Genomic DNA, 10,000 nt, shown 5'->3' with positions numbered 1-10,000 from the left:
AGAATATTTCAAATATTATAAATAAGATGCAATTTCAAATTTGATATTTAAAAACAATTTTTTTAATACTTTAGAAGCAGGTTTTCAGCCTATTAAAGGGGCTAAGTCGCGCAGTTTTAGGCAATTTCGGCGCTGATCGAATGGTCATAGAATTAACTAAAATATCAAAATAACTGTTCAAAACTATAGGAGAACTCTAACAAAACACAGGGAAGCCAAGAAGGGACATGGATGGACAAAACTGGAGAGGATTGAAATGGATTGAATTTGGGTAAATTTGAAATACGTTGGCCCACCTTTTTTCAAATTTATATCTGTCTATATCGAAATGTCATTTACACAGGTGGAAAAACATTCTCAGTTGTTATGTGGCCATGATTTTGCAAATGAAAGACTCTTGCTCTGTCAATTTGACGTTTAGAGCTCATAATTAACAAAATTAAACAAAACTACATAAAATAGCATGACCTAGCCCCTTTAAATATAATCAATCAGAAATACCTATCTTTGGTTTGCACATAAATCATTGCTGTCCTTTATAATAAAAGTGTTAAATGTTAAAAATAATAATACAAATATTATTTTACTTAATATAATTTTTTTTTTCAAACTTTATTACAGCAATGAGGAATAGCTTACATTTCTGCAATTTTATATCGATAAATTCAAAGCTATTCACTTGAAGGACTGCAATTTGCTAGTAAAGACAAATGCAGATATACAAGTTGCTGTATGCAATGATGTGGGTGGCCAAATACAAATGGGGCTGGACAATCTGTGAGCCAGCGAGCCATGTGAATTTCGCATTTAAGTCTAAGCATCCATTTCAAATAGCACTGAGAAACAGTTATTAAGTCTAAGCACCCATTTTAAAACGGTTAGCTTTCAATAACTGTGTGACTCGCTTTTTGACTCGCAGTCATGGCTTGAAGGACTTGCACGGCTCGCTGGCTCGCACATTGTCCTAACTCAATACAAATTTATTCAAACAGGTACAAAGGAAACTTCAGGACAGCTATTTTAAAGCTATAGCATTCAGTGGTTGCCTCATGCCTAACAGATAATCAAACTCTTTTTTTTTTCTCCCTCCTCCTCCCCCCAGTCTGGTCACGGGTTAGAACAACAATCTCACTGTAGCTTTGGCTATCCTTTAAGAATGCATAGCCTAAGCATAGCATACTTGACGAAGCAAATGTTATACTCAAGCTAGCGGGATATTTATTACAATTTCCCTGATGTGTGTGCTTTTTCGCGATTTTAGATTAGAGCATGCACATTGAGATGAAATCTTGTCCATGAAGACCAAGGAATATAGCAACCTCTGTTATATGAATGAATAGTCGTATCATGCATCCCTTGGTTCTAAGGAAGACTAAGTGTTGTTTATTGCATTCTCAGAAACGTTCACAGCCCAGATATTGAGGCAGGACGTGAAGGCATTCCCACCAATGAGTTTTTAGTTGTTGGACGATATTTACTACACAAGAAAATAGAACTCAGACATATGAAAAAGTAGGCCAGCGGAAAAAAGGGTGGCAAGGGAGTGTGTAATAATGTAATGCAATTTAATAGTCCAGTGTTAAGCGAACAAAGTTTCCCCATTTAAAGTGGTTTTAAAAGTAAAAACGCAAGGATTCTTGGATTCATCCGCTAAATAATTATGGGTTATCAGCCAAGCTTGTTCTGTCAAGATGCCAGAAATTTTCTTTTATAAGGGCTAAGTCGGGATCCATGAATTAAAGCAAAGGAAATCCAACAATTAAACCAGCTTGGTCAGTATGGAGCAAGGGTGGCATAGTTGGTTAGTCTGCGGCCTTGGTGCAAGAGGTCCTGAGTTAGATCCCCGGATCTCACATCCTTGTTTCGACTTCTTTCCTTTCAGTGTAGCCTAAGTAGCTTTAAATACCCTTAAAACGGAGCGCTGATGGAAAGAGGGGGGTAAAATGAGTGCACCGTTGGCTTCCTGGGAGAATACTCTCTAGAGAGTTAAGGAACCTCCGACGTTAAATAAGGTGTACCTTTACATTTACCTAAATTCCTTATTATATGGCAAAAAAATCGTGAGGGGAAGTCTACTTAATAGCCAAAGGCTAATAAACTTATCGAGATATTATTGAGATGTGATACCTCTCTGGACGATGGAGCGGTTTTCTATTGAGTGTTGAAAGTAATTAGGTAATTGCTTTGGTTTTGCTTTACTTCACTCAGTAATTGGTTCAAAGTTCTCTCACCATTTTTTCAACCATTCAGAAGGGAAACCAAATCCAATAGTGTCTTGTGCGTGCACATTTTCCCACGCTTTGTGTCGGCTACGTGTAATTACTTCGAGTTTTGATTGGTTTACTGGATTGTTTCTGTCCTTTTTGATTGGCCAAAGTAATTACTTTGCTTTTGGTTTTACGACACTGGATTGAAACTTGCTCTTTAAGGCTTTGGCCAGGTATCACTTCTCAATCAAGTGATACAAAACAGGACGAAATAGCGAGAGTTTTTTCAAGAAGTTACGCATTCGGCAGAGAAAGCGATAGATGATGATGAATAAACTTGTGGCCCTCGCTCAGTGCAAGCCACAATACCAGGAACTCAGTACCCTCCTCTTTTCGAATGGTGTGCAGGATCTTTAATATACCACAGAGTTTTTGAACAAAAAGGGTTGTGAGACTCGGACTATGGTTCATCATCCTTATCCAAGAAGACTTGAAAGTCTAACCATTTGCGGATGTAATTACAAAGGCAGCGCTTTCTCCTCAGTTATTTAAAGACCCTGAGTGTGGGTGCGGCCGGAGGCGAACTCATGACCTCCCGCATGGCGGCCCGACGCTCAACCTACTGAGTAACCGGTGCAGGTTTATTTAGCCAAATTCAAGTGGATTCAAAAGGCTTCAAAAGTTAAAGGTCTCAAAATGTTAGCAGGAAAAGAACAATGTGATCACGTTTTAATGATCAAGCGAGTTTAGGGAATGAAAGAACCAATCTCGTGCATCAAAACTTCCCGCACAGTAGTCCAATGCTTAGCAAGTAGGGCCAACCGGTCGGTTTAGCGAGCGTATAAGCTGAGAGATACTGTAAGGTATTTTATGTGCATTTAGGACTATTATGTAAAAAGGACAGTACAATAATACATACTTAATTGACCGCTCCCCATAGGGGCTTTTCAGGGCCAATGAAACACAATCAACAGAACACAACAACAACAACTGTTAAGAATCCCAACTGGCCAGAGGCAAACCAGCCGGCTATTTACAAGTGCAGCTGGAAGTTGAACCAGGGACTACCAGGAACAAATTCAACAAGTGGTCAGAGCGGGTCTTGAACCCGGGATCTCCGGAACTCAAGGCAAGCGCCCTAACCACTGGGCCACACTGCCTTATGCCCAGAAATACCCCTAATTAGATGCATGCCCAATTTTGACATTCAACATGAAGTGTCCCATTAAGTCTAAGCCTTAGCTACCCATTTCCAACAATGAGAAAGAAGGAAGAGCAACGGGAGACTGAAGCCGGCTTTACACTAGTACAAAAATCTGGCATGGCATCTTGATACCGTACCGATTTTTTTCGGGTGCGGCACGGTAAATTTTTCCGTGGGGATTTGGGCAGGATCATGTATGACTGTGTAGCCCAATCCTGCAGTGGCAGTCTCTGTTGCAGGTGGGGCAGACGTGCCTTTGGAATCACGTGCAGAGGCTGCGCATTCTTTCCTCTCCGCTCTCTTGCATGTAGCTTGGACTCTAGTGTTTGCTTCTGCCTTTGAAACCCCCACTTTGACACTTTGCCGCCATGTTTCTCGGTGTTTGGCGATGTCCTCCCATGCACTTGTGTCGATTAGTGCAGATCGCAAGTCTCACTTGATGACGTCCTTGTAGCGCAGCAGCGGTCGACCCACGTGACAGACGCCCTGCCACAGTTCTCCATAAAGGATTTCTCTTGGCAGGTGATCAGGCTCCATGGGATGTACATGGCCGAGCCATCGAAGGCGTCACTGAATGACTTGTTGCATGCGTGGGACAGCTTGTCTATGAGATGTTGGAGGCCCTCCTTGCTGTGGGATATTAAAGCAGCGTCGTCTGCAAACAGCAACTCCTGTACAAGCACCACATAAGCTTTGGTTTTGGCGTGGAGTCTGTCGATGTTCAAGACCTTCTGTACAGTCTACAAAGGCATACTGGAGCAGCATCGAGGAGAAAATCCTCAACAGGGTTGGAGCAAGGACACAGCCCTGCTTGACTCCACTGCTGACTGGGAAGGCATTGGAGGTGGCCCCATAGAAGCAGACTGTACTCTGCATGCCCTGGTGAAAGGAGGTGATGATCGCCAGGAGCATTGGAGGGCAGCCAATCTTCTGGAGGGTCTTGAAGAGCCTGCTTCTGCTCACCAAGTCAAAAGCTTTGGTGAGGTCCACAAAGGCGAGGAACAATGGCTGCTGCTGCTCTCGACACTTCTCTTGCAGCTGACGGAGGGAGAAGATCATGTCCAGTTTGGACCTCCCAGCTCTGAAGCCACACTGTGATTCGGGGTAGACTTGCGAAGCGAGGCCCTGCAGGCGGGTCAAGGTGACCCGAGCAAAGACTTTGCAAATGATGCTCAGAAGAGAGATAACGCAATAGTTGGTGCAATCACTACGGACACCCTTGTTCTTGTACAGGGTGACTATGTTGGCATCTCTCATGTCTTGGGGGATGTGACCTTGCTCGCAGCATAGGTATAGGAGCTCATGAAGCAGTTGCAGGATGGTTTGCTTCCCATGCTTTAAAACTTTCGGCGGGATACCGTCCTTCCCCGGTGCCTTGCCGCAGGCGAGACCGCCGATGGCTATGCTGAGCCCTTCCAGTGTCGTCATGTTGTCAAGCTCCTCTATGACTGGCAACCCAGGCAGGGCATTGAGGGCAGTGTCTGTGACGATGTTCTGGGTTGAGTAGAGCTCGAGATAATGCTCCACCCAACACTGCAGCTGCATGCCCTGATCAGTGATGACCTCACCAGTCTTTGATTTGAGCAGGGCTGTTTTGACGCTCCTAGGGGTGGTGGCAGTTTTGATGCCCTCATACATCCCCTTTGCGTGGCCACAGTTCGCTGCTAGCTGGATTTTGTTGCATAGGTTTTGCCAGTACTCGGCACAGAGGGCACAGCGGGGGGCGAGCTGCTGGGCCTTGCTCCTAGCTGCTCGAAGGGTGTCGCATGTGCTTGGGGAAGGGTTCTGCTTGTGAGCCAGCATCGCTTTCCTCTTGGCTTCTGTGACTGGCTGCATTTCTTCCCAGCAAGCCTCAAACCAGCCTGCGAGGGCTTCTCCCACCGTCGGACGAGACCCCTGGCGCTCCTTCTTATGCCAATCAGTCGGAGCTTAGAACCGGTAAACTGCCTCGTCACATGTTGTGCTGGAGTCTTGCAACAGGCTGGAGTGCCCTTTCCAGTTTGCGCTAAGGCCTGGGCGGGAAGATAAGGAGACGCTGGGCTGCCCATACGATAGTGTCCCCCTCTCGGTGTCACTGGCTGTGTCCAAGGGAAAGGAAGAACCAATATGACTTGGGGCTAGTTCCACTGCAGAAGCTGCAGGAAGGAAGTGCTGAGCACCTGCCATCTGCCTTTGGGGCTCCACTCCGGATTTGGCCTCAATGTTTACTCCTGAAGCCTTCCTGAGGTCAGGGATAGCCACAAGGCAGTGGAGGTTTAAAATCAGGGTTTACCTTCCCCTAGATGGGCTGCCTTCACAGGCTAAGAGCCCCATCTACCCTGGGCAACTGGTTTTAAGGCGCCAGTGGCGCCAGTGGCCTTCAGCCCTTCTCCTGTCGGTGGTGCCAGTTCTGCCGCGGAGGCCAGAAGTTGGACTTAGCTGACAGAGGCTCTTAGAGTCGCACTCCATTGGGAGCATTTTGAGAGGTTGTGAGAGCCCAGCCTCACAACCCACTCCCCGGCTATAACAGCCTTACGGAAAAGCCTTACAGAACCCCTGAATGCAGTTGATAAACAGGAAAATGTACTTCTTTTACTGCTTGACAGCCGATTTTGACATGGTTGACCACAACATCTTGCTAGCTCGACTACCCACTGGTTATGGGATCAGGGGAAACGTCCTCCATTGGTTTGCGTCTTAACGACCGCAGACAGTTCATTCAAGTAGAAGGCACTAGGTCGTCCTCTATGGGGCTGCAATATGGAGTGCCACAGGGATCTGTGCTAGGGCCAATTTTGTACACTCTTTACACTGCTCCACTCGGCGAAATCATTCAAAAGCATGGGCTCCTCTTCTACATCCAAGCCTTTTTTAAGCAAACAACCTACAATATTCAGGTGGTAAAAACACAACACTCTGGTGAGTACCCTCTGTTTGACACAGTGTGATCCCCCCCTTTGAAAAATCCTGGCTACACCCATGTGATGAAGTATCTGATGCTCTGGCAAAGAGTCTTGTGCTAAGGAAATCTATTCATGGATGTCATGTAATAAACTAAAACTCAATCGTGATAAGACTGAGTTCCTAGTAATAGTAATACATGCCAAACATCGCACGCGTCCGCTGATAGTTGGCATTACAATCGCTGATGTTAGAATAACTTCAATGTCAGCTAGGAACATAGGTGTAGCCTTTAACGATGTTTTAGATCTTGAACAGCATGCTTTCTTTCATATACGTAATTCATCTAAGATTAGGAATTGCCTTACTCAGAAGGACACCAAAACATTAATGCATTTATTTATTACATATATTACCGGTAAAGCGCATTAGATCATATATCCATGTATTTTGCACTATATAAATGATAGTAAGGTTAAAGCTAAGTTAAACTAGATAACTGTCATAGACCATTTTCGAATTCTCACGGCTGGACTGGATCTAGCATGGAATGGAGGCTAACGCGGGCAAATCTTTTCAAATGCAAATTAATTTGCCCACATTAGCCTCCATTTCATGCTAGATCCAGTCCAACCGTTAGAATACGAAACTGGCCTATTCATTTTTATTATTTTTTTATTTTATTAGCTTTGCCCTGAAGAAATAAAGAAAAAAATAAATTGAAGATATACAAATACTGAAAATACAAAGATAACAACACACCAATAGTAACTTAAATTGGGCAGGGACACCGCAACAGCTAGAGCCAATTACTGCGGACCCACATATTCACTGCTAGTTGGACTGCCGCAATACTCATTAGAAAAGCTCAGCGTGTGCATAATCCTACGGCACATCTAGGTCTTTCGTACTCACAACTATGACAAAATTACACAGGTCCTAATAGACCTTCACTGGCTACCTGTAAAGCAACGGTTATCCTTCCAAGACATTACTACTTACTTATAAGGCCTTGAATGCTATAGCTCCTCAATACATACCGGTATCTGATTTCTTAGTACATATACACCAGCTAGTCTGACGTTCATCCGGAAAAATCTCTTACAAGTCCCCAGTTATAAACTTACAACTTAGTGAAGCAGGTCGTTTTCCCCTTTTGCGCCACATTTGTAGAATAAACCTCCAGATGCCATACGTCAGTCACCATCGTTAGCAACATTCAAATCCAGACTCAAGAGCGCATCTATTTAACTGGGCCTTTAATTTATGACTTTTTAATTATTTAATTATTCACTTTTATTCTGTATATAGTGTAAAGCACTCTGAACTCTAGAACAGGCGCTATAGAAGACTTGTATTATTATTATTCTTTAAATTTTTTTTTACTCTTTTGAACAGGTTCTTCGGGAACCGAAGGAGTTCTTCCTGGCTTTGCTTCAGACGTTTGTTGATTTGCTAACCAAATGATCCTCAAATGTAAGTTCATCACAGCTGTGACCAAGGCATTCGCGTTTGTTGTTAATGGTGATTATTCATCTTGCGTTACCATGGTTATTTGTTTTATTCCTTGGTGGTTCAATTTCGTGCGCTTTCTCGTTTAGCTCACATGGCCTTACTAATCCTGTTTAACCGGTTTTAGGGGAGTTCTGGAGATCGTTACCCAGGCCCCACTCTGTCTCTTCACAGCCCAACCTCAACTTGCAGATCAGGTAAGCATGAGTATTATTTTGCACATGACGTCACTGTGCTATCTCAAAGTAATCCCATGGGGATTGAGGCATATTCTTCAGCAAGTAGTTCTTTCAGGCGGTTTAAATAATAAATAATTATTTATTATTTAAATAAAGAAATAAATATTGCTAGTTCTAATCACCCTTACTTGCAGGAAAATGTTGCAAGAAATGTATTAAAGTGCGTGCAGCACGAGCAGCACGATTCATTTATTCTAATTTAATCAATAATATTATTGCTTTCTGGCATCATTGCCTTAGCGGTTCATCGTTTCTTAAATTCATTAAGGATGGTGCCTACTATTGTTATTGCGCATGCATTCTGCGCATCTCCAAGATACTCTGATTTCCTATCTGCGATGCTTACTAATGCAGGGATATTTTTTGCGGGTTTAAAACCATGCAGAGGAAGTAGATCTTAGTAAGTACTCTTGGTATCCAAAAAGAAAATTGGGCGTAACCATGCATTCTTTAGACATAATTGAGCTTCAATTTGAGAAAGAACGCCATACATTGCTTTGTATTTTAGAGCTTTATACAAATTTTCATGAATTATCTTTGAAAAATGCGTGGTTACCCCCAATTTTCTTTTTGGATTTCAATAGCACTTCGGAAGATCCACCTTTCCTGCATAATCATAAATCGGGGCAAAAATACTTTTGAATTAGAAGGCAGCGTCCTTAAATTGAACAAATGGGAAGAACGAAATTTAGACAGACGCGCAAATCCAGCGTTCCATGTAAAGCACATTTACTTTTTTACAGGTTGCTTAGAGAATATTGAAGTAATAGAGCTTTTTTCTGTATCTTCATGTTCCTGGTCTTGGCCATTATCCCCAACAATCATAAAATCTATGAGTTCTTGAAATGATGCAGCCATTAAATCTGCTGTACAAGTTGTTCATATTCTTTCTGCTAATGAGGTAAGGCGGTCAGATTGTTCATATTCAGCAAATTGGTGATCACATAGTTTTCTTTCATAATGGCAGCCAACTAAAACTATTCTTTTGTGTTTGATGGTACAAGCCTTTTTAGCCTCGCTACGGTGAGCAAATTTCAAAAGAATAGCTGTGTCAAAATGAGGGCAGTAGGCCTAATTAACATAAATGCAAAAGAAGGTAATGAAATGAATTAACTGCGAGGATCATAGCTTCACTTAATGTAAAGGTGGTAGCCATTTATGAAAGTGATCTATAAAAAGACTGTTGCGATGACATCGGATCACCCCTAGCTGAGGAAGACACTATACACCAATGTGGAAACTTTGGGTCTTTGAATTGTACTTTTTAAGGTTCATTCAAATTTCTCCACACCAAAGCAACTTCAAACTATGTGTTTTTGTCACGTGGTTGAAATTTGAACCTTGAAGTTTTGTTCATATTCTTTTTGGTAATTAGGTGAGCCTGACGAAGTGTCACTTTCTTTTGCCTGTTTCGTTGAAAATAAGCCACTTTCAAAATACCATAATACTCTTTTGTGTGCCCTCCAAAAATTATGCATAAGCAGTGTTTTTATTTTCTCTTGGGACTTACAATGATCCCAGAGAAAATAAAAACAATGGCGTGTACAAAATTTTGGAGAGCAAACAAAGAGTATTATGGTATTTTTGAAAATGGCCTATAGATTAGAACATGTTCCCTCGGATTTTCCATGTATGCGCGAGTCATCAGAGGTGAATGCTTCAACCAGCTTAAAATTCACTATATCTTTCATCACAACTCATTACTGGTTGCAGTATGGCAATCCCAGTCGGAAAGTGGGTGGGATTTGTTTGTTTTTTTATTATTTGTTTTCCCGTGTCGGTAAAGTCTTGCCTGTCACTCCCCTGGTAAGTGGTGTCTTTGTGCATAGAGCCTTCTGCGCGTATTTTCTTAGTATCGCGAGGGTAGTGAAATGCGTAGATTTCTCTCTGTGGACACAGAAGAATCATTAACTTAGCCTGCAATGGCGTCGAAAGTCATGTAAAGCGCGAATGGCGTT

General features: G+C 42.6%; 1 long non-coding RNA gene across 1 annotated transcript in view; it reads left to right on the top strand.

Annotated features, from left to right (window-relative positions):
- LOC137985282 (uncharacterized) overlaps positions 1–7,749 on the top strand; it is a 35,060-nt gene extending 27,311 nt beyond the window's left edge. The window contains exon 7 of the long non-coding RNA XR_011119273.1: positions 7,690–7,749. This is a non-coding gene — a long non-coding RNA (uncharacterized lncRNA). The remainder of the gene's footprint in view (positions 1–7,689) is intronic.
- Positions 7,750–10,000: the final 2,251 nt, after the last annotated feature.

The sequence above is a fragment of the Montipora foliosa genome, chromosome 14, assembly GCF_036669935.1.
Source record: "Montipora foliosa isolate CH-2021 chromosome 14, ASM3666993v2, whole genome shotgun sequence".
Lineage (NCBI taxonomy): Eukaryota > Metazoa > Cnidaria > Anthozoa > Scleractinia > Acroporidae > Montipora > Montipora foliosa.
Note: the sequence above shows the minus strand (reverse complement) of the source record. Positions and strands in the feature narration are given on the sequence as shown.